The sequence below is a fragment of the Cervus canadensis genome, chromosome 13 (genome assembly GCF_019320065.1).
Source record: "Cervus canadensis isolate Bull #8, Minnesota chromosome 13, ASM1932006v1, whole genome shotgun sequence".
In the NCBI taxonomy this organism is placed as follows: domain Eukaryota; kingdom Metazoa; phylum Chordata; class Mammalia; order Artiodactyla; family Cervidae; genus Cervus; species Cervus canadensis.
Genome location: NC_057398.1, coordinates 33,057,801 through 33,083,440, shown reverse-complemented (window position 1 = coordinate 33,083,440; position 25,640 = coordinate 33,057,801). Strand labels below are relative to the sequence as shown.

Genomic DNA, 25,640 nt, shown 5'->3' with positions numbered 1-25,640 from the left:
ACCTTGATCCAATCAAGGACACAGAGGATTTGAAGTTCAACATCAGTACTTCTGGAAAATCACTATTCCAGGACATAGGCCTTTGGGACTCAAAGCGTAAGGAGTTTCCCAGGGCCCCTTCCTCCTTGATTTATACCAAATTCTAGTTTTTGCCCCCCACCCTTCAGTTCCATCAATCTATTACAATCTCTTCTGCTTCCCAACTTCTCATTTGCTGGCCTCGTCTTGAATTGGAAGACTCTTCCAGGGCAGAAGTAGATGCAAATCTGGTCTCATATCTATGAGCTTCCTTACTTACTCCCCAGATCTTAGTCCCACAGATCTTCACTGTTCTTGTTACCACTATCACCCTCAAACAAATTTCGTTTTAAATTGTGTTTAGCTTTCCTAACTGCAGGAAAGAGGGAGCAACTGCTTAGTCTACCATTAACAAAAAATTTCCCCACTCCCATATTTTCTATTGTTGTAGGTTTATATTTTGTGATTCTTTTCTGTCATTTCACCAGAATTTTGGAAGGAAGAGAAATACATCTTAATTAAGTAAACTGCTTAACCAATTACTCATCAACGCTTAACCAGAAATCTCCAGTCACTCATTTTACTGAAAGATCTTTTATATATCAAGGATATTACACCTCTGTCAAATATGTGACAAATACTTCTCCTAGTTTCCCATTTACATTTTTATTTTATCATATCTTTGTTGTTTAGTCACTAAGTTGTGTCCAACTCTTTTGCCACCCCATGGACTACAGCACACCAGGATTCCCTGTCCTTTCCTATCTCCTGGAGTTTGCTCAAACTCATATTCATTGAGTTGGTGATGCCCTCCAACCAACTCATCCTCTGTCGCTTCCTTCCCCTTCTGCCCTCAATGCTTCCCAGCATCAGGGTCTTTTCCAACAAGTTGGCTCTCCACATCAGGTGGCCAAAGTATGGGAGATTCAGCATCAGCATCTTTAGCACATAGAAATGGTGAATTTATATGCAGTACAATTTATCAGTCTTCTCTTTTCTAATTCTGATGTCATGATAAGAACACTGAACACGGTGTAAATAGACTCATATTTTCTTCTAGTGTGTTATCATTTCCACTTTTTACATTTACTTTTCACTTATTTTGATATAAAGTATCCAACATAAAGTTCAGACATAGTGACTGAACAACATGAGATAGACTTGTTTTTTAGCTAGTAAGCCAACTGTCCCAAGTTCATTTAAATAAAAAACCCTCTATTTCCTCCTCTAAAGAGTATCTTAATCTCTTATACATCAAAAAATACTTTCTTGGCAAGCATATAATTTTGCAATCTGGCATTCTCCTTGCTATTCTGACTTCCTCTGGTTTCTATAACCGCCCCCCCCCCAAGTTCTATTCCTCTTCAACATGCCCTTCTGAGTCTCTTTTACAAGCTCAATTTCCTTCCCATTTCCCTTATTCAGTCTCATGCTCCAGAGAAGATGAGGGAAACGGCTCATTTCTAGGACTTCTTGCCTCTCATTCTCCCTGCTCTCCTTGGGAGATTTCACCTGTTCTGTCAGCTTTTTCCAGCTCTCTCTTGAGTTCCCATGTCTATATTCAATCACCTTCTAAGATCTCTTCCTAAATGTTCTACAGGCACTCTCTAAGCTCAACTATACAAATATAATTTCAATACCTCCTCAAACCTATTTTTCTTTCTGCCTTTCCTTATCTACATACCATTATCATTCAAGCCAGAATCTCAGTAATTCTCCTCTCCTCTCCATCACATCTTTGAGGTCATGATGAATCCTACTGATTCCAGCTGTCTGGTCAGATCCTTCTCTACTGCCACAGCATTAAAACAGGCCTTAATTAGCTCTGGGATGGATTCCTCCCCAATTCCCAACTTCCCTCCAAACCATTCTCTAAATGATCTATCTACAAAATGACTGTGGAAAATGAAAATCTGATCATCCTACTTTTCTGATTAAAACCTTTCAAGTGATCCTGATTACTTACAAAGTAAAAATGTAAACCCAGAGTGGCAAACAGGGCTTTCTGTGAGCTGACTATTGCCTACTTCACTAACCCTAATTCTTCTAACTCGTCCTTAAACCCTAAGCCAGCCACACCTACCTACTCAAGCAAGTCAAACTGCTGCCTTCTTTCACTCCCTTACTCATGGGGTTCCTTCAGCCTGGAAAGTTTTCTAGCTGATTCTCTTTGTCCAGGAAACTCATAATCATCTTCAAAATACAGACTTAGTGTCATACTTTATAAAACATCCACCACTTACATGTCTTAAATTTATCTCACACACACGTCACAATTTCATTATATCCCTTATCATACCACACTGCAATTACATCATGTGTGAGTCTTCCCTATATGACTGTGACCACCTTTAGTGGTCACTCAGTCATGCTCACCTCTGTGACCCTATGGACCACTAGGCTCCTCTGTCCATGGGATTCTCATGGAGTGGGTGTGATTACCTTCTATTTACTTCTGAATGGCCCAGGCTTACCTCAGGGCATGGGCACACAGTAGGCACTCAAAATGATTACTAAACAAAAAGACTAACAGACATGATGCTTAATTTTATCAAAACTATACTTCTATAAAGAAAACTATAAAGAGTGACATCTGACTCAAACTGTCAGGTCATTAGGTAACAAATGTGTCTCTGAAGTTCTACAAATAGTTTCAGTTCGGTTTGGTTGCTCAGTCATGTCCGACTCTTTGCAACCCCATGGACTGCAGCATGCCAGCCTCCCTGTCCATCACCAACTCCTGGAGTTTACTCAAACTCATGTCCATTGACTTGGTGATGCCATCCAACCATCTCATCCTCTGTTGTCTCCTTCTCCTCCCGCCTTCAATCTTTCCCAGCATCAGGGTCTTCTCAAATGAGCATCAGGTGGCCAAAGTATTGGAGTTTCAGGTTCAGCATCAGTCCTTCCAATGAACACTCAGGACTGCTTTCCTTTAGGATGGACTGGTTGGATCTCCTTGCAGTCCAAGGAGTCTCAAGAATCTTCTCCAACACTACAGTTCAAAAGCATCAATTCTTTGGTGCTCAGCTTTCTTTATGGTCCAACTCTCACATCCATACATGACTACAGGAAAAATCATAGTTTTGACTAGATGGACCTTTGTTGGCAGAATAATGTCTCTGCTTTTTAACAGCTGTCTAGGTTGGTCATAACTTTTCTTCCAAGGAGCAAGCATTTTTGAATTTCATGACTGCAGTCACCATCTGTGGTGATTTTGGAGCCCAAAAAATAAAGTCTGTCACTGTTTCCATTGCTTCCCCATCTATTTGCCATGAGGTGATGGGACCGGATGCCATGATCTCAGTTTTCTGAATGTTGAGTTTTAAGCCAGCTTTTTCACTATCCTCTTTCACTTTCATCAACAGGCTCTTTAGTTCTTCTTCACTTTCTGCCATAAGGGTGGTGTCATCTGCATATCTGAGGTTATTGATCTTTCTCCCTGCAATCTTGATTCCAGCTTGTGCTTCCTCCAGCCCAGCATTTCTCATGATATACTCTGCATAGAAGTTAAATAAGCAGGGTGACAGTATACAGCCTTGACGTACTCCTTTCCCAATTTGGAACCAGTCTGTTGTTCCATGTCCAGTTTTAACTGTTGCTTCCTGACCTGCATACAGATTTCTCAAGAGGCAAGTAAGTTGGTCTGGTATTCCCATCTCTTGAAGAATTTTCCACAGTTTGTTGTGATCCACACAGTCAAAGGCTTTGGCATAGTCAATAAAGCAGAAGTAGATGATTTTCTGGAACTCTCTTCTTTTTCGATGATCCAACGGATGTGACAATTTGATCTTGTTCCTTCTGCTTTTTCTAAATCCAGCTTGAACATCTGGAAGTTCACTGTTCACCTACTGTTGAAGCCTGGCTTAGAGAATTTTAGCTATTTGCTAGCATGTGAGATGAGTGCAATTGTGTGGCAGTTTGAGCATTCTTTGGCATTGCCTTTCTTTGAGATTGGAATGAAAACTGACTTTTCCAGTCCTGTGGCCACAGCTGAGTTTTCCAAATTTGCTGGCATATTGAGTGCAGCACTTTCACAGCATCATCTTTTAGGATTTGAAATAGCTCAACTGGAATTCCATCACCTCCACTAGCTTTGTTGTAGTGATGCTTCCTAAGGCCCACTTGACTTCACATTCCAGGATGTCTGGCTCTAGGTGAGTGATCACACCATCGTGATTATCTGGGTGGTGAAGATCTTTTTTGTACAGTTCTTCTGTGTATTCCTGCCACCTCTTCTTAATATCTTCTGCTTCCGTTAGGTCCATACTGTTTCTGTCCTTTATTGTGCCCATCTTTGTTCATGACATTGTACAGGAGGCAGGGATCAAGACCATCCACAAGAAAAAGAAATGCAAAAGGCAAAATGGTTGTCTGAGCAGAGGCCTTAAAAATAGCTGTTAAAAGAAGGGAAGTGAAAGGCAAAGGAGAAAAGGAAAGATATACCCATCTGAATGCAGAGTTCCAAAGAATAGCAAGGAGAGATAAGCAAGCCTTCCTCACTGATCAATGCAAAGAAATAGAGGAAAACAACAGAATGGGAAAGACAAATAGTTGAGAAGGACTCTAAGTAATTCTAACAAGCACTTGTGTTATAAAAATTCAACTCACGTAGAAATCACCTGTTCAAGGGCTCCTGTTAGTTAAGGAGTTAAATCATCTCATTAAAAAAAAAAAAAAACTATATATATATATTTAGTTCTACACCAAGAGAAGAAGTTAAAAGTCTATATAACTACAGCAAACATTTTTCTAGTCTTTGCATACAAATGGTATAAGATACTTTGTTTTTGAACTTTTGCAAAAACCTTCACATCCATTTCCTAACTGTGTACAACTACAGCCCCAGGCAGGAAAGCTGCATATCTTTATTTGGGCAATTGCTTCCTCATTACAAAGAGAATAAAAGAGCCATAACAAACATTCAAAAGAAAAGTGGCTCCATGTAAATGGAGAGTAGATAAAGCCATCTTCCAATAAGTGAGATGATGAGAATGTTTTGATTTCTCAGATTATCAAAAAGGATTTGATATGAAAGTTTTACTATATCTGTAAAATGTACTTTTAAGCACAAAGAAATCTTAATTCAAATGCTAAAATCAAATGTATACAGTGAAAAGTGATAGAAATACCCCATTAACCTATTTTCAAAACTCAGTGACAGACCTGCCAGGTGACCTGAAGACCTTGTTAGAAACCAGAACACAGGGACTGCCCTCCAGTTCAGAGTGACACGGACACAAACTGACAGGAAACAGTGACGACTGAAGCTTCCAGATCTCCGGAAGGAGCATGTACGTCAGCCATGTTAACATCTTCCAATCGTTAAAAAACTAGAAAATGTAGACTACAGCATACTGTGCCCCCATACCTTACAAGGGGCACCAATTTCACTGCCTACCACATTGGATTGTGAATTCATGTCTTCCTTGTGTTTGCAGAATATGTATTTACAGGCTATATGATACTGAAGTGAACACTGGTAGGAACGCCTCACTCCCACCCATAACAAGGGGGAAAATTTTTTTAACATCCCAAACTCCTTTTCACAACCTCTCCTCTATCCTAAAGGTAACCACTATCCTGACCCTTGCACAAATTATTTCCTGGCTTTTCTTTAGAGTTTTCAACCTGTGGCAGTACTGTTTAAATAACAGCTCTATTGAGACACAGTTCACATACCATCAAGAGTACTTTCCAGGTAGTCAAAGAGCTGTGCAACCCTCACTGTGGCAGTGTTTATCTCCATCAGTGTGGATCAGCTGGAATTTCCCAGGATCCTGTTCCCTGAGTCTGCCCGAGATTTAAAAACGAGAATAGAACAAACTCCACTCTCTGAAGGCCTGTGTGGTTACAGGTGGTGACAGGAACTGAGGTGTCAGAGTGTTTCAGTCTGTCTACCTGTTTCCCCTGTCTCCTCTTCAGAGACCAGCTTCATTTTCCCAACACCTGCAGCTGGGCAGCAGACCTATGAAAGGAGAGCCCACCCCCCAGAGGGCTCCCAGAGCCCCACAGGCTGCCTAGGCCACCCACCCAGTGTTTCAGGGGGTGGTTCATGACCCTTCTCTGACCTTCTAATTCCTCCTCTGGGCCTTATTTTTTTCAGCTTTTCCAAGGATTATACCGACTACTTCTATAATAAATAAATCCCTTATTCCATAAAACTCACAGTAGTTCTGCTTCCCTGACTGAACACTTATGGGACACCAACTACTTCCGTTTCCCTAAACAAAACGCTTAGTGCTGGTGGTACCCTGACCAAGAGAAGGAGAGGCTGCCAGACCCAGCAAGTCAGCTCTTACCATCTTAAGTATCTACGACTCACGAAGTTGGGTTCATGTATACCAAGGGCTCTTACAATCACACCTCATCATTATCCACATACACAGGACACACACACACACACACATACACAACAAGCATGTAACATTTACTCACATACACAGAACAGTTCCAGCCCACATTTCAAAACTTAAAGAAGTCAACCTGATTAAAGATTAAATCATAATCTAATGCAATTTCATAAAAGAGTGAAAAGATACAGGCTAAACCATTAAGACTTGGCATCAACTTACAGAAAATCACAAGCAGATAATTCAATGGTACAGATGAATAATGCAAAAAAATTAAACAGTAAGAAAATAAAAAATTAATGCGTGGGCATGAAGAAAAATGACTATTCTGGTAAAAGTTAGAAAGCAAAGTAAGATTGATCTTCACTATATATTTGTAAAATATTTTAAAAATCATACTGAATATATTGTCATAGTGAGAGTGAGATTATGTCAGTGTCAGACAGAAATAGTAAAAGAAACATGGGAATGTGGAATGAGTATGCTCATAACTACCCTCAGACCAGTAAGATTATCGTCAAGGAAAAGTTATGAAAGACCATTAGCAACCAATACCTTCCCAGACAGCTCCCTCCATGAGGTTTGAGCTAACCTCTTGGTCCTTTTCCCAAATCTTTCCCTGACTAAGGCAACAATATAAAGTTTTCTAACAACTAAAGCTTCTCAGAAACTGATCGGCTTGAAAAGTACAGTGTCTTTACAAAGTGGATGGCCACTGTATCAGAAATGCTCACTGTCACAGTGTCTTGGGACTGGGCGGGGAATGCAACTGACATCAAAGAAGCATAAGGTATGAAGAAAGAGAGCATCTACCTGGTGGAGATGGTCTATGAGAAGGAAAGAAAAACTGATCTGCTACAAATGGGTGTTTCATCGCATGAGGCTGAAATAGTCAGAAAGGAGAAAAGAATAAAGAAAGCTACAGGGAAAAAAACAAAAAACAAACAAAAACAGACTACCTCTGCCCCCACCAGACTTTGAATGCTATCCATGGCTTCAGAGTTTTAATCCAAAGTGTCAGTTAGTTCCAGTGATCTGTGGTCTAATAACATAACTGTACATTTAATAAATCCCACTTGTCTATTACAAATGCTCCCTCCAGATTTCCTTTTGCTTACTTTTAACCACAATTTGTTTAATTACAGTGAAGACGTCTTCTGAAAGCAGTCAACAGAAGATTTAAGGCAGTGATTCCCAACCTGGCTGCACTTTAGAATCTCCCAGGGAGCTTTTAAAACCCCAAGCCTAGGCCCCACCCCCAGAGACCTCAGTGTAATTGCTCAGAGGTGGGGCCCAGGCCCTGGTATGTTTAGAAAGCTGCCCAAATGACACTAAGAGGCAACCAAGGGAAAGAATGACAGACACAAAGACAAGACTGGGGACAGGGGCAGGCATTGGGCTCTCCAAGCTTCTCAGGTAGGGAACTTTTACCATTTTGCACAGGATCACAGAACACACCCCACACACACTCACTGTGACACACCAGAAGCACTGTCACTTATTTCTAAACACCCTGTGAAGGGTCAGCATCAGCCCATGTGTGAGCCGCTGGTTCAGAGAATGCATGGAGCTTATCTGCACTAACTCGGTCTCCTCCTCAGGCAGCAGCTTCCTGAGTTCCAGTCCTCGTGTGAACACACAGTCACAGTCTAACCTTGCCTCCTAACAGCCAAGATCCAAGGGCTGGCTGTGGCAACTGCCTCTGGAGGAAGCCAGAGGCCCAGGCAGGTAGTGACAATGGGAAATGGACAGATCAAACAATGAAGGTGGGGAGTCCATGAACTTGGATGAGAAAAGAACTACACCCTTATATCAGTAACCTCCAACTGCAGTACAGTATTTTGTTTAACTGTGAGTACAGGACAACTCAGCAATACATGCTGAACCTGTTACTTTAACCTCAAGACTTTTTAAAATCCCAATTACACATGTCATTATGTGAAGTTTCATTTGTGTATATCATTACTTCAAATGTATGGTAGTTACAGACCTACTACTAGATCTGTTATTTAAGAACATTTAAGACGCACAGATAGCACTGTGTCAAAAAGTTTTGTTTCATTAAGACTTTTATAACTATTTCAGTACAACTGGTTTATGAAAAGGTATCCATGCTTCCTCACTCAAATGCAAAAGGGCCTGAGCAACCCTGAGATGGAGGGGGGGTGTGGGGAGGGGGCAGGAGAAGAGCTGTTCTACAGGGTTTGGGGCTACACTTGCTCTTGAGACAGAAATAAAGCACAAGGAGCACTTTCGAGGCAGAAGATCAGGGGAATGATCCAGAGTTCCGTTTCAGATGACGATGTTTGAGGTGCAAGTAAGGCATCAGAGTCAACGTTTGAGGAAAAGCCAGAGCTTAATCTGACACATACAGACAGCATTTGCGCTATGTCAGGAGACGACATCACTCAGAAAGAGAGTGCTGTGTGAAAAGAGACGTTGAGGGAAGAAGCCTAAGGAACTTCACCCCTGAAAGGTTGACTGAGAATGAAGAATCGACTCGGGGCTGAGAGGAGGTAGCCAGAGGAACACATAAAACAGGGTGTCATCACAGAGAAGCATCTTGGGGAGAAGGAGGGGGCAACCATGTTGAAAGCTGTTAAGAGGCTGCACAAGATGACAACCGTGTCCACTGGGTTTGGCAATCTGTCTGAGGCTGGAAAACATGGACAGTTGGAGGGAGCAGGATAGAGAAAGGCTGGACAAGAACAGGTGAAGAGTAACTGGAAACCAATAAAGTAGAGAAAATATGTGGATTACTTTCTTGAGAAGCTTTGATGTTGAAGCTTTTAAATGGGGCTACTGATGATTTTTCCAGTAGTCATGTATGGATTTGAGAGTTGGATCATAAAGAAGGCTGAGCACTGAACTGATACGTTCAAATTATGGTGGTGGAGAAGACTCTTGGGAGTCCCTTGGACTGCAATGAGATCAAATCCATCAATCCTAAAGGAAATCAACCTTAAATATTCACTGGAAGGACTGATGCATAGGCTAAACTCCAATCCTTTGGCCACCTGATGCAAAGAGTCGACTCACTGGAAAAGACCCTGATGCTGGGAAAGATCAAAGGCAGGAGGAGAAGGGGACAACAAAGGATGAGATGGTTGGATGGCATCCCTGACTCAATGGACGTGAGTTTGAGCAAGCTCCGGGACACAGTGAAGGACAGGGAAGCCTGGCGTGCTGCAGTCCATAGGGATGCAAAGAGTCAGACATGACTGAGTGACTGAAAAACAAACTGATGGAGAGGGAGGCTATTTATTTTCTGCTGCAGACGGAGCACACCCAGAAGACCTCAGCACACAAATCTGAATGATCTGGTAGAAATGAAGGGACCAATGATGCAGGAGAAGGCAAAACCACCACCGGACTGAAGTCCCTGAGACAAGAGAGGATCAGTCCAGAGCTCATGGGAACAGACTAGCCTCCCATAGAAGGAAGGAAGACACAGCCCTGGCCTGTGTGGGGTGCTCTGGCCCACCACTGCCTTGCATTTGCTAAACACTGAGTGGATTCAGGGGCTGAGAGGCAGTGGGGTGGTGATGGTGAAGGGGTGGTTTAGCATGAAGAAAGCAGACAGTATGATGCTGTGGTGAAGTGAGAATACAAGGAGCTGGAGGAGGATCCTAGAACACGGTAGGCAGTGGACACCACCCACTTGAAGCTGGGGATCAAGAATTTACAAAGAGAGAAGCCCGATCCTTCACCTTATTTTTCTCCAGCAACACTGCACTCCTGGGGGAAGGCATAGAGAAGCCAGGGGACAGGGTCCACTCAGGATGGAGATCTGTCCAGCTGGGTGTGACAGAGGAGATGGGCAGGAAAGTGGCAGGTATCTGTTAAGAGTGTGATGATGGGGCTTCCCTGGTGATCCAGTGGTGAAGAATCCATCTGCCAATGTGGGGATGCAGGTTCGATCCCTCGTCTGGGAAGATTCCACATGCCTTGAAGCAACTAAACCAGTGAGTCACAACTACTGAGCCCACGAGCCTCGACTACTGAAGCCCGTGCACCCTAGAGCCCGTGCTCCGCAACAAGAGAAGCCACCGCAACGAGAAGCCCCCATGCCACAACTACACAAAGCTGGACCACAGCAATGAAGACCTAGCACAGCCACACACACAAAAAATTAATTGACTAATTAAAAAAAGGGAAAGTGATGATGTACTATGAATGCTAGAATTTAAGCTGGAAGAGGGAGGGAGGGGCTCTGAGCAAAGGCACCCGCGGTAACCAGAGATCAGCCGTAATCCCTGGTACAATGGGCAGCTGTGGGTAAAGAGCAGCCCGTGGCCACAGTTCCAAAATAAACTGAGGGTCCGCAGCTGGTCAGAGACCAAGATGTGCAGGAGAGTATGGACCACACAAGCTCAGTGCCTTGCCTCCAGGAAGAGGTCAGCTTTGAGACGGGGCCTCCAGAAGGCAAGCTCCACAGGGCAGGGATCTGTCTTGATCACTCCCATTTTCCCCAGAGCCTAGTGTTTGATAAACACTGTTGAGTATGAATGTCATTAAAACCTAATGAAGTAAAGGAAGGACAGAAAAGGACTGCAGCTCCCCTGCATGCAGGACACACTCTCCCCCCGAGGCCCTGTGTCGTGGCCTGACCACAGCTGGTCCCCAAGGGAGGAAAGGCGGACCTTCCATACCAACCTCAGAAACAGGGGCGCCCGCTCGTGGGGTGACAGAGCATCTGACATGGTTGGCAGAGGGCTGTGCTATAGTCACTGACAAGGGTTCTGTCCACTGACGCAGGGCAGGCAACAGTCATCAGATAATTCTGCTGCTTATTTCAAAATAACCACATTATTTCTTTCTTTAGATATCTCCATCTCTGCAAACCACTTCCTGGTCTGACTCTGGGTTCTTTGTTCAGGTGACCCACACTCAACGCCTTCCTGAGAGAGACGTCTCTGCACCTCAGTGCTACATCAGGGCTCCCATTCTGCACATCTACTCTTGAATTCATGCCACAGCTTTCTCTCATTCGCAGCAAAATTCCCGGGAGGATCCTTAACACCTGCCATCCCCAAGTCCTTGCTGCATTTGCTTGCAACCCACATTCCACTGGCATCATTTGCCAGGGTGACTTAGAGCTTTCTGGTCCCAAATCCAGGGGTCACAGCTCCATTCCCCACCTGACTGAACCTCACAGTCACCTCCTGACTACGTCCTCTGAGGTAGAGAGAACAGTGTCACCCCTCCCCAAAAGAGTCACATTCAAATCACCAGCTCCTGTAAATACAGAAAAATTAAGCTGCCAATCAGCTGACCTTAAAATAGGGAAGGGACTCTGGACTGTCAGGGTAGACCCCATGGAACCACGAGAGTCCTAACAACTGGAAGAGGAAGGCAAGAGGGGTTGGAGATGGGGAAAGAGATGTGACGACACGAGTAGGGTCACAGAGTCTGCAGTGATGGCTCCGTATGGGAGACAGGGGCCACAAGCCAAGGCATGTGAGCAGCCTCTGTAGATGGAACAGGCCAGGAAGTCTCCCCTGGAGCTCCCAGAAAGGAACGAAGCCTGCCCACACCTTGATTTCAGCCCAGGGGGACCCCTGTCAGACGTGTGACCTGCAGAACTCAATGATAAACCTGTGCTGTTTTAAGCCACTAAATTTGTGGTGATTTGTTACAGTAGCAAACCGAAAACTGACGCAGTCCTCCTTGAGGCCCACCTTACCCGGTTCACCACTGCTCCCTGGCTCTCCACAGTCCTCCTGGCTGGCTCCTCCTGCTCCACCCAGGGCTTATCTCACCCCTTCTCCATCCATCTTTCACCCCCGAGTGATCTCACCCCGTCTAACAGCTCTCCAATTTATGTCTCCAGACAAGACCTCGCTCAGACTTCTAGACAGTGGCCTACTCGGCACAGCCACCACAGTGTCTGAGAAACATCCCAAATCGATACAGCCCAAGAGAACTCCTGACACCCCTCCTTCAGCCTCCTTGGTCTCAATTATGAGCACCAACATCAATGCAGCAGCTGAGGCTGCAAATGAGGAATCCTTCGTGACGCCTGCTCCACCCCCATATCCAATCCCAAGAGTCCTGACACCTCCACCTCCAAAAGTCACCCCACTTTTCTCCTCTTCACTGCTTCCATTGTCTCTCACCAAGATTGCCAATTACTGCAACAGCCTCAGACTGGTCTCCCTGTCAGTCACAGAGCAGCCAGAGGACAGCTCTGCAAATAAAAAACCCACTTTAGACCTATCACTTCCTGAAAGTCCACCCTCCAGTGACTTCAGGTTACTCGAAAAATCCCAAGTGCTGGTGCCAACAAAGGACCTCAAGATCTAGCCCCTGCCTATCCCAATTTTCCCAGGTCCACTCTGTTCCAGCCATGTTGTTGTCTATTTTGTTTCTCAAACCAAATGTGTTCCTGCCTCGGGGCACTTGCACTTGCTATTCCTTCTGCCTAAAATATTCCCCCATATCCTCAAGCAGTTGTCCTTCATCATTCAGATCTCAGCTCAAATGCTCTAAAGAAGGCTAACCAACCCACTTCAAGTGCTCACAGCTGAGTATTTTGTTCTATTTTCCCCTGACAACTCTCTGAAATTCTTACATACTTACATGCTCAGGTATTGTCTTCCCTTCTAAACTATAAGCTTCATGACAACAGGAAACTTGTCTGTCTGGAAACCTCAGCATCCTCAACCAGTGCCTGGCACGTATTGGCCCTCAGAAACCTTGCTGAACTCATGAGGACATAAAACACAATGGAATACTAACACAAAATCAACAAATGTGATGCTGTGAATCACTGTCCAAAAGGTCTAAGATGCACACAACATGTTAGGAGAAAAGCCAGACTACAAAACCACCTGTACAGTAAACCCCCTGTGAGTTAACAAACAATAAAATATATGGCCACATCAGTAAGTAACATGTCTTCAGAGACATATATCAGAGAGTCGACAGTTTCTTTCAATGGCAGGCTTTGGGATGACCTGGCCTTCTTTCTTCCCCTGCTGAACTATGTGACGTGGAGGGTGGGGGAAGGAGTCCTCCCTCCTCCAGGCTTCTTGGTTCCACAGGAAGAGCTCCTCCATGGAGCACAGTCCTGCTTCCAGCCTCACTCCCACTCACACTGCACAAGGAGCAGTTTATCTGACACTGGGTGCCTCAATCCCGCCTCCTACGACTCAGGGAACAGCCTTCAGGGGCAGCTCCCATAGATCTGTTTGGCAACACCAATGACTATCACTAAGCAGGATGTCCAACTCAGGGACAACGTGTTAGCAGCACACTTGAGTAGAGACCTAAACAGTATCTGCTGTTGGGCTCTTCATGTACTCATTCATTCAAGAAACAGTCACTGAACACCTGATATCATGCCCCTAAGATAACTCTAAGCTCCCAAGATCCATCCGTGAACAGAACGGATGAAGACTGCTGTCGGCCAGGACCTGACAGCCTAGCAGGGGCAGTCGGACAATACACAATAAAAAGAAGTAAATTATACACTATATTAGATGACAATAAATGCTAACTTCAGAACACTTATGTCTTACTATTCTCATTCATTAAATAAAAAATATATAATCACCACAAAGCAGGTTCTCTGAATTGCTTGAGAAATGGATTGTTAATAATTACTGGAAAATGCTTAAATATATAAAGTTTTTATTGATAATAAATTAAATTATTTAACAAAAATGATTCTTAAATAAAACAAGTGTTAGGAAGTCTAAATTTTGCTCAACAGCAAAAAAATAAAATAAAATTTTAACATGCACATTAACAACGGTCCTCTGATGCTGGGAAAGGGGAGCCTGTCACCACACAGTTTAAAGACATGTCAGGAAAAATGGGAAATGACTACACTCTGACCTCAATTTTATAGATCCTGCTTAATTTCCAGCTATTTTAGTGTATCCTTTCTCAGAAATGGGAAGCAGATGGCATTTTTCCCCTTCGATTCATTCTAAACTATTTAAAAGGCACATGTATTTCAGTGTTTTTCCCCCTCCTCTTTCAGGAAAAGCAGCCTTTCCTAAATAAGAACCCTGGGTCCAATGGGAAAGCATCCCTCCTGGCAGGTGCTCTGACAGACTCCAGTCTCCTACACAGAGCACTAAAAGGGTGTGACCTCACAACACTGACTTGACCTTCTGTGTCGACTTCCCCGCCACCACAGGGATACTCCCTGACCTCTTAAAAAAAAAACTATCTCGGCATGAGCTACACACAGAAATGTGGTCTCTCTTTGGAGGCTTGGCTTCTTGAAAAACTCCTGTAGCTAATGAGCGATTATGCAAGATTGATATACAAAGTCCATCACTTTCCTATACATCAGAAATGAACAAGCAAAATTTGAAATTTAAAACACAGTATTATTTACATTAGCGTACCCCTACCCCCCCAAAAAAGGAAATTAAGTATAAATCTAACAAAATATTTGCAAGAGCTGTAGGAAGAAAATTCCAAATCTCTGATGAATTAAATAAAAAACTAAATAAATGGAAAAGCAGTCCACGTTCACAGATGGGAAAACTCACTATTATCAAGATGTCAGTTCTTCTCAACTTGATCTCTAAGTTCAACACAATCCTAATCAAAATCCCAGCAACAGACTAATTATAACGTTTACAAGGAGAGACAAGAGACCTAGAGCAACCAACTTAATACTGAATGAGAACAACAAAATCAGAGGACCGACACTATCTGACCTCAAAACTTACCACAAAGCTACATAATCAAGAAAGTGTCGGGCTTCCCTGGTGGCTCAGTGATAAAGAATCCACCTGCCAATGCAGAAGACCCACGTTCAATCCCCGGTCCAGGAGGATCCCATATTCTGCAGAACAACTAAGCCCATGTGCCACAACTACTGAGCCTGTGCCCTAGAGCCGGGGAGCTGCAACTACTGAGCCCAAGTGCTGCCACTACCGGGGCCTGCACGGCCTAGAGCCCATGCTCCACAACAGAAGCCACCTCAGCGAGAAGCCCCTGCACTGTAACCAAGAGTAGCCCCTTCCTGTCGCAACTAGACAAAGTCCACTCAAAGCGATGAAGACCCAGCACAGTCATAAATAAATAAAATTATTCAGGCGGCAAAGAAAAAAACATGGTACTGTCCAAAGAATGGACAAATAGATCAATGAAACAGAACTGAACTGAAAGCCCAGACACATATCCAAATAAACATCAGCAATTGATCTTTGACAAAGGAGCAAAGGCAACACAGTGGAGTAGAGTCTTTTCGACACTTTCAGATAGTGCTGGAACTGGGCCACCAGGTACCCAAAAAAGGATTCAGATACAGGCCTTACATCCTTCACAAAAACCTAACTCAAAATGAATCACAGACCTCAGCATAAAATGCAAAACTATAAAACTCCTATTAGATAACACAAGAGAAGAACCAGAAGATCTTGAGTATAGCATTACAATGCCAAAGCATTATCCATGGAAGAAATAATTGATAAGCCGGACTTAACTAAAAAGCTCTGTCCTGTGAAAGACAGTATCGAGAGAATGAAAAGACAAGCCAGAAACTGGGAGAAAATCCTTGCAAGAAACACCTCTGATAAAGGACCATTAGCCAAGGTAAAAAACCACTGTTAAAACTCAACAAGAGACATACAGATGGCAAGACTGTATGTGAAAAGATACTCCACATAACATGTCACCTAGGAAACGCAGATTAAGACAACAATGAGCTACCACTGTGCATCTATGAGAATGGTCAAAATCCAGAACACAAACAACACCAAATGTTGGTGAGGATTCAGAGCAAAAAGAACTTTCTTTCATTGCTGGTGGGGACACAAAACAGTGCAGCCACATTGGAAGACAGTTTGACAGCTTCTTACAAAACTAAACATAGTCTTACCATACAATCCAGCAATTGCACTCCTTGGTATTTGCCCAAAGGAGTTGAAAACTTACGTCTATGTAAAATCCTGCACATGAATGTTTACATCAGCTTTATTCAAAACTGCCAAAAAGGAGAAGGAAATGGCAACCCACTCCAGTATTCTTGCCTGGAAAAATCCATGGACAGGGGAGTCTGGCGGGCTGAAGTCCATGACTGAGCATGTGTGCACGAGGGTGGAGGGAGATGGGTTGGTAGCAATAAACTGGTAGAACTAAAAAAAAAAAAAAAACAAAAAAAAACACAAAACTGCCAAAAACTCGAAGTAGCCAAAATGTCCTTCAGGAGGTGAATGGGTAAATGATCAGCAGTGCAGCTGGACAAAGGAGTATTACTTAGCACTAAAAAGAAATGAGCTACCAAGCCATAAAAAGACACAGAGGAACCTTAAGTGCCTATTACCAAGTGAAAGAAGCCAATCTGAAAAAGCTACATGTTTTATGACTCCAACTACTACATGACACTCTGGAAAAGGCAAAACTGCGGAGATAATAAAGAGATGAGCAGCTGCTGGGGGCAGGGAGGTAAAAGGGCAGGACACAGACAACCGGCAGGGTGGCAAAACTAACCTCTATGAAACTACCATGACGGATGCACGTCACAAGTGTCTGTCCAAACCCCCAGAAAGTGCAACACCAACAGTGAACCACAACATCAACTATGAGCTCTGGGTGATACTGATGTGTCCACGGAGATTCACTGCTTATAAAAAGGCATCCCTCTAGTAGGACTAATGATGAAGCTGAAGCTCCAGCATTCTGGTCACCTGATGTGAACAGCCGACTCCCTGGAAAAGTCCCTGATGCTGGGAAAGACTGAGGGCAGGAGAAGAAGGCATCAGAGGATGAGATGGATGGACGGCATCACCAATGTAATGGACATGAACTTGGGGAAATTTTGGGAGATGGTGAGGGACAGGGAGGCCTGGAGTGCTGCAGTCCAAGGGGTCAAAGAGAGTCGGACACGACTGGGGGACTATACAACAAGAACCACCGGTAGGGGATGCTGACAGCAGGAGAGGCTGAATGGGAGGGGGCAGGGCACCTATGGGAATTCTCCACACCTTCCACTCAATTTTGCTGTGAACCTTAAACAGCTCTAAAACTTAAATCATAATAAAAAGTAAATAGCAAAATCTAGGTGTGGCCTCCCAGGTGGCACTAAAGTTGGTAAGGAACTCGTTTGCCAATGCAGGAGACCTAAGAGATGCAGGTTCGATCCTGGGAAGATTCCCCTGGAGGAGGGTATGGCAACCCTCTCCAATATTCTTGCCTGGAGAATCCCACGGACAGAGAAGCCTGGCAGGCTACAGTCCACGGGGTTGCAAAGAGTTGGACATGACTGAAGCGACTTAGCAGGCATACACACATGTGGAGCCCCGCCCCTCAGACACCTGCTCCCACTGACTCAGGCTCAGGCGGCTTCCCAGCCTGGGTCAAGCTACTTTTCAGCTTTCTGGTTTCCTGGACTTGGGAAACCTTTTTATCCCCAGAAACTCCACTGGAATCCCAGTAAAACGAATTCAGTGCTAAATGAAGCTGCCTTGGAATTGCACCCTGGTGGTACTTCGGCTGCCCCACTGAGGCACACATACCTGCTCCACTTTGTTCAATTCCCAGGGCTGGAGCTCCTCCCACTTTCCCCACTTCTCCCTAAATGGAAACTGCAAGGTCTTTAACTGTTACATTTATTTCAGCTCTGCACCCTTCACCAGACCAGAGAACACAGGCAGCCACTAAGAAAGCTTCAGGAAACCCACACAGCCTGCCCATAGAATTCTCCCTAACAGAAAACACTCTCCCAGGCACATAGTTATCTTTCATAACACTCACTCCAGCCCATCTGTGCTTTCTCATCCATCTAGAAAGGAGTTTCTTTTTGCATCTTTTCCTTTTCTCCCCCAGGCTTTTAAAAGCATTAAAACTCAGGGTTTCCCTGGTGGCTCAGTGGTAAAGAACCCACCTGCTAATGCAGGAGACACAGGTTCGATCCCTGACCTGGGAAGACCCACATGCCGCAGAGCAACTAAGCCCGGGCATCACAGCTACCGAGCCTGTGGCTCTAGAGCACGAGAGCTGCAACCAGCAACGCCCACACACCTCGAGCCCGAGCAACGAGAGGAGCTGCCACCACCAGGAGCCCGCACGCCAATCCTAGAGAGGAGCCCCGCTTGCTGCAACCAGAGAAACACCTGCGCAGCAACGAACACTCAGCCCAGCCAAAAATAAAAATAAACAAAAGCCTTAAAACCAGAAAACAGGTTATTTTTCAGGAACGTCTTTTCAAATTTCCAACAGAATTTCATAATCAAATAATAACTCATCATCAGGAACATTTGATAGGTAATATTAAAAGGACTGGAAGGTGGGAGACAGGTAGGGAGCTAAGTTAAGTAGATGCTGTCAGCTTTAGGGTTCCACTGCTTTCAGCTCTCCGGGCCAAACAGGTGGACAGGGAATGGGGTAGAGACGATCCTTCATGCTTCCTCTTTCAAAAGAAAAGGTCACAAAAACTGGAGTATGAACAGAGGCCGCCTGCCCAGGTGGGGGCCAGCTCCACCAAGGCCAGAGGGACAGAAAACCCCCAACCTGCTGGGTGATGAAAATGTGGAATTGATGGAGGTGCACCACGTGTGTACACACTACAGACCACTGAATGGTACACTTTAACATACAAATAAATGAAAGGATGATTAAGAATTAAAACAATAAGCAAACTCCCAAGCTGGCAACAGGGCTCGAGCCTCCAGAACTGGAGAACTGGGCTTCAGACAAATCTTTAAAGCTCTCAAAGCACAACCTCGCACCACCACCAAAGACACAAAAGAGGCCTAGAAGGCATCTTACCTAAAGCACAGCTGCATGGTGGCAGAGCCAAGACTATAACCTGTTTCCAACTGGCCAGTTCTGTATCCTTTCCAAGACATCGGTGATCCTTGCATTCAGTAAGGAATTTTTGATCTCAAACATTAACTCATAATCTGAAAAAGTAAAACCTACAGCAAATATATTCTAGCACACAAACTCATTGCTCAAGTCTGTGATTTGTAATTACAATTGCAGGGGTACCCAGTAGTGTCGTTTAAGTTGTTCTTGGACTAATGAGGAAAACCAGAAGTGAACGTAAGACTAAATGATATATTTGTGCCAAGGCCTAACGACAGGCTTAGAGAAATGCTTGCTGAGCAAAAAAACAGTTTATGAATAGTTCGGTGCAGGAGGGGCAGGATAACTGCAGGGCACACAGTAGTGCCATGTGCCAAATTCAAAAGAACCTGCCTGTGCTTGGATGGGACAGGGGTTAGGAGAGAATGGATACATGTGTACGTATGGTGGAGTCCCTTTGCTGTTCAACTAAAACTACCACAACATTGTTAATCGGCTATATCCCAATACAAAGTAAAAATTTTAAAATAAAAATCAATTAAAAAAAAAAAAGAACTTGCCTGAGAACAGTCAGGACTATATTCACATTGCAAGAAACAATATAGATTTGGCAAAAACATCATCCACTGCATTTAACTAATGCTGTTAATATAAATTTTATTAGTTTTGTGGTTTCTTTTTATGTAATGTATATACTATTTGAGTTTTATATTCACAGAAGAACTCTAAGAATTAAAAAAATTATGCTGAGTTTTTTGTGTTTTTCCGCATTTCATTCATTCAACAAATATTTACTGAACACAGAGTATGGGCCAAATATTCTTTTGTGTGACATTCTGAAATAATATAATAAAAATAGTTTAGGTCAAACTGCATTGGGTCTACAGAAATTTTCTCCCTTTAAAGAAAAACTTCTTTAACATCTTAGATTTTATAAACATTACTGGACTCTCTGCAGGTAAGATGTACTTCTTTTACTGCTCCTCGAGGCCAAACCCATCTGTATTGCTCTCTTCACCTGTCTCCCCTCATGGATGTGGGGGGATGCCCTGCCGCCAGCATTTCAATGTCTTCCCTCCCCTTTGCTACCACCTCTGCTACCGCAACACCAGAGGACTGACACAGACTATCTGATGAATAGACCTGTGCTCACATGGATCTCAGTATCTATCCATTTACTTCACACCGCTAAGTTAAACAGAGGAATTATGCTTAACTCAACTGCTACAAAATGATCACATTTAATTTAAAATTTGCTACCACACACTGTACTCAAAAATCAAAGGCTGTCACTCTGAAAATATGGCTCTCTGTATGTACTGTGGGTCATACATGCATTTTCCTCCGTGTGTGTGTGTGTGTGTGCGTGTGTGCGTGCGTGTGTGTGTCTGTGTGTGTGTGTGCGCGTGCGTGCGTGCTCGGTCACGTGCAACTCTTTGCAACCCTATGGACTGTAGCCCACCAGACTCCTCTGTCAACTTAACCACAAAAGCCCTGCCTGGCCTCAAAGAATGATCTGGGACCAGTCAAACGCTTAACACTGCCAAAATTTCTCACTCACCTTTATAATCAAAAATGCTTTTCAGTTTAGTTTAAATGTGGGAAATATAAAAGAGTCTTAAATGGTCTCCAAAAATGTGTGTCTATGTTTCAAAAAGATAATATGTAAGTACACTAGTACCTGATGCGAAGAGCCGACTCACTGGAAAAGAACCTGATGCTGGGAAAGATTGAGGGCAAGAGGAGAAGGGGGTGTTAGAGGATGAGATGGTTAGATAGCATCCCTGACTCAATGGACATGAATTTGAGCAAATTCTGGGAGCTAGTGAAGGACAGGGAAGCCTGGCATGCTGCAGTCCATGGGGTCACAAATACTTAGTGACTGAACAACAAGTACACAAGTAAGACCAATAACTGCAAAAGCTGCAGCCCTCAATCTACAATTTTTTAAGTTATAGAGACAAAAATTTAAAATACAAAAATACTCAAGAATATATACCTTTACAAAAAAATGATTTTAAAAAAATTTAAAGGTGGGTTCTTGTTAAAATAATTGAAATGAAATATAATTTAATAATTTTCATAGTCATAAAGTCCATTTTTCTTACCTGAATATAAAAAGTTGGGGGGGGGGGGTATTCAGGATTTAAAAGGCTAATTCTCTCCCTAGAAAAGGCATTATACCCGAGGGTTTTTTCTTCTTCAGCTTCTCTGTATGTGGTATGATTCTATCAGTCTGTATGTGTACTGCTCCCTACACAGACATTTTTACCATTAAAAAAATGCATTTAATATGAAAATCTCTGAAGCTACCACCACAAACCTTTGCAGCACTTTCTTTAAGATCAATACAAACTGGAATTCTTTTTTGTTTGCTTACTCTGGAGAAACTTTGTGTTAGAGGAAAAACAAACAAAAGAGCATTAATAGTTCAAAAATAGCAGCACACAAAAATGATCTGAACATACTGAAGGAGAACATTTTCATTATAAAAGGTTCATGGTGCTGCATTAACTTCACTTTGGAAGAACGCCACTGGAAACGCAGATCCCACAAGGAGGGAATGCAGTAGTTATAGCTTAAGTCAAACAGCTAATTAATGACTAAACAAAAGAAATTTCAGTCTGGACAACATATATGGAGTACTAATATGTGTAATTATGAAGTAGTCATTTGAGCAATCAGAAAGTTGCATTAGCATAATTATTTCTGGCTCTGGGCCTTAAAAATATCAATATTAACTTAAAATGCAGAAATCTCGTAATAGTTCACCTAATTATGTGAATACCAAAGTGATCATGAAATAATAGTTGGTTCTCTAACAAATGTGCTCTGTGTTGAATACACTTTTTCCTGCCCAGGAAAAAAAAAATCTAGCCTATCAACCTGCCAGTTACACACAGGTACAGAATTTCTGTTTTTAATGTACTTTCTTCCTGACCTAGAGCCCACACATTAATATTCATTACTAAGAGTCAAAACTCCTTCTCTAACACAATCTACTACTTTTTCAAAAAAAATCTCAGACAAAAATACATTAAGTTTATGTATAATACTAGAAAATGAAAAATGAAGCAAATGAATAAAACAAAATGATAAGAAGTCACTAAACAGGGCAAGACCTTGGGGAAGTCATATCTGAAACTGTTCTTGGAACAGAAATGCAGAAAGTATGGGCTCCAAGATCAGGGGATGGGCTTGGACTCCCAAGGCCACCATTTTCAGGTGCTTTATTTAACAACTCTGTGGTTCAAGTCTCCTCACATATATACCATGTAAGAATACTCACAAAACCTACCTCACAGGACTAGGTCAAGGAGTAAACGTGAAGATTTACGGAAAGAACTCAACAGTGCCTAGCATGCAGCAGACGTTCAATAAATGGTAGCTGCCGTCATTATCATCATCATTATCATCTCCTGGGAAAAGAGTGTTTATGGCTGAGAAAGCATAAGCTAAAATTGACTTGTTTTTAGATACAACATTTATTTTGCAATTGCAAACAATATTCAAGAAGGGCAGGAGAGTTCACCTATCCCAGTGAGTTATAAAAGGTTAAAAGTGCTGAAGCAGGCCCTACAATCTCTTTTATTGCTAAGTCTTCCTTGCCAGTGACTTTCAGCTTTACCAAATTTGCATGTGAATCCACAATACTAATTTTACATTAACTCTTTTAAACCCAAAACTAAATTACACAATTGATCTGCCAAGTACCCTAATGTGGTTAAGGGTTATGGGTCTTTGATTAAAACCCTGAAAGACACACCACAGAATGAATGTTCCTGTGAATTAATCAACAACGTAGAAGAAATGAAGCTCAGAAAGAGACAGGCCCTGTCAAGTGTGCTATCTTGACGAAGTTCTTTCACCCTTTTTACTGTTGTCCCTCATCTGTAAAAGGAAACATGCTGTGTGTGAACAGGCACAATCTTGCTCTCCCTCTCTCAAGAGATGTACACACACCGGTCATAAGGTGGGTTTTCTCCAGTAACCAACCACAAGTGTGACCACACAGGTATGACGAAGGGCGCTTCTCAAAAGTACAGAGGAGTCAGATTCTACCCGGGAATTCAATTGTGCAGACCCAGCAGAGAGAGAACAACACGGGTGACAGAGAAAGACGACAGCTGACATCTCATCCAAGCAACCCTGGCCGCCAGTCTCCTTGGCGAGCAGATGCTGTTCAGAGAGTGAGATGGAAAACACACGTCGGCTGTGCTCACAACTGTGCTTATGCAACATGCCCCTCTCTACGCGAGCGCCTGGTCCTGGCAAGTGGAAGCGACAAGAACGTCACGTGTGCACAACACAGCTCCTAAATACCAGCCGACTCCCTCACGCGTCCTCCACTGAGACACGGTCGTCCCTTCCAACCGCAGAGGGACTCCACGCCCCTGGGCCACTGGAGAGATTCCACAGGTCCTTAAGGCTGCCTGACCGTGAACCCACCTTACCCAGGAATCTGTCCCCTTCCGGGCTGAGTGGTGGGTGACATTAAGGACAGTAGGCTGAAGGACAAACGAATTGTTTTGTTTCTATTACCCCAGCCAGTAAAAAAAGAGAAAAGGCAGGTAACCATCACCACATAACACCCTACAGAATTAACAACTGCTGTCACTCTAAGACACCTCTATTTTTCCGGAAGCCAAAACTCAACAGAAAACAAAGCCAAAGTCCTCTACCCTTTGAATTCAGTTATCTCGTAGGATTTTTCGTCAGGGTTGAGCTGATAGATCACTGAAGGCACCTTGGATCACAGGGGAAGAGGGCGGTGCCTTGGCCCCCACCAGCGAGGCCGACCCCCCATGCCCCCAACCCCATGTTTTCAGCAGCAGTGACCACTCCTGCGAACAGCCCACAGCTCTCAGATCCCAGTCTCACACTGCACGGGTCAGAGGGGAAAACGCTTCAGTCACACTGGGACCGAAACCATGGTCTCCGAGGAGCTACGTGAGCTGAGGTTCTAGAAGAAAATGCAGAGCAACTTCTGATCTGCCTTTTAATCTGGTCCTCTCTAAGAATTCCTTATTGGGTATTTTATAATGTATCTAAAATAATCGTAAGGTGGAACAAATCAATAATTTAGAGGTAAACAAATATATGAAAGTTGAAGGCTGTGTTCAAAAGCTCCAAAAATGTTTTGAAACCACTGATCTAAATAATCTACCAACTAAATTTCTGACACTGTTACCTCCAGCTTTATAACCCTTAAGATCACTAATTTTAATTCACTAAGCAATTACTGGTTTCAACTATAATTTCAAGTCAAAGTTAAAATAAAATAAATTACCAATCACATTAAAAATGTAATATTGAAAAAATTATATGCTTTGTTACATTTATAAATAAACCGAAACTGATGTATAATAACATAGCATCAAATCCTCTTTCAGGGATTACTATGGAACATACTGAGTTTTTTAATATTTCATGACCTAGTTTTGACTTAGTGAACGGCTCCCAAATTGTATTATTTTGCTGACAGAGTAACGATCTATGATTAATTTCCAGCACATTTACTTTGTTTTCATGTCTAAAATGTCTGAAACAATTAATAGATGACTGAGTAAAACAACAAGCCTCTAAGCCAGCTGTTAGTCAAAGGTATCTCGTCTAAGGGGGGAAATATAGTTTATGCAAATAATCAATACATACATACCTTTAAAGTAGTTTAAAATCAGTTGAGACAAAACTATGAGGTTCTAGTGAATACTTAAATATATAAACTAGGATAAGTGAAGAGACTTTCACGTAACCTCTTGTAACAAAACAAAAGCATTCTAGATCAGGAATTTGAGCAGAACAATTTTTTTAAAATAAAGGTAAATAGGCAACACTATCTTCTTCTTGTATTTTAATAAAATGGAGCACCCAATACAGGGTAGGGTTTTGTATTTATAACTTGGAAGTAAATGCTGAACCAGCAATACGAACTGATTTAGACCAACTTTGCAAAACCAATGACCCCAGCCATGTGAACTAAAGAAACAGAATTCCCAGCCTGATGGACACAGACTCAAGTCTCATCACCACGTGAAATGGGTATCACCCTAAACTGAAACAGATTTCAAAATAAAAAAGATGACCAAAAAATCCACCTTTAATATTAAAACTTCCAGATTAAGATTTACCAAAAAAAAAAAAAAACCCATCATCCAAGAAGATAAGACTCTGACTCACTCTACTTCATCAACCTTCTAACTGGATATCAAATAAACAACCTACTATACAGCCTTCATTATTCATACAAATGCCTTTCGTTAACGTAAACCAGCTAATTCTCCATGCAAACTTTCTTCATCAGAGCGGACCAGAGCCATTTTGTTAATAAGAAGCCTGCCCTTCTCAATTCTACAGAAACTTCACATTGTCAAGACACTGCATGGTCTACGGAACACTGGGGCTGTTCCTCTATTCATGATAAGAACTAAGCTTTAATTGAGATGCAGATAAGAGTCAACCACCAAATGCAAGACACCATAATGCAGGAAAACA

General features: G+C 42.9%; 1 protein-coding gene across 1 annotated transcript in view; it reads right to left on the bottom strand.

The window, feature by feature from the left end:
- The window catches only part of LOC122451782 (calmodulin-binding transcription activator 1-like), a 77,901-nt gene that overhangs the window by 18,496 nt on the left and 33,765 nt on the right, over positions 1-25,640 (bottom strand). The gene's annotated exons all lie outside the window — the stretch shown is intronic.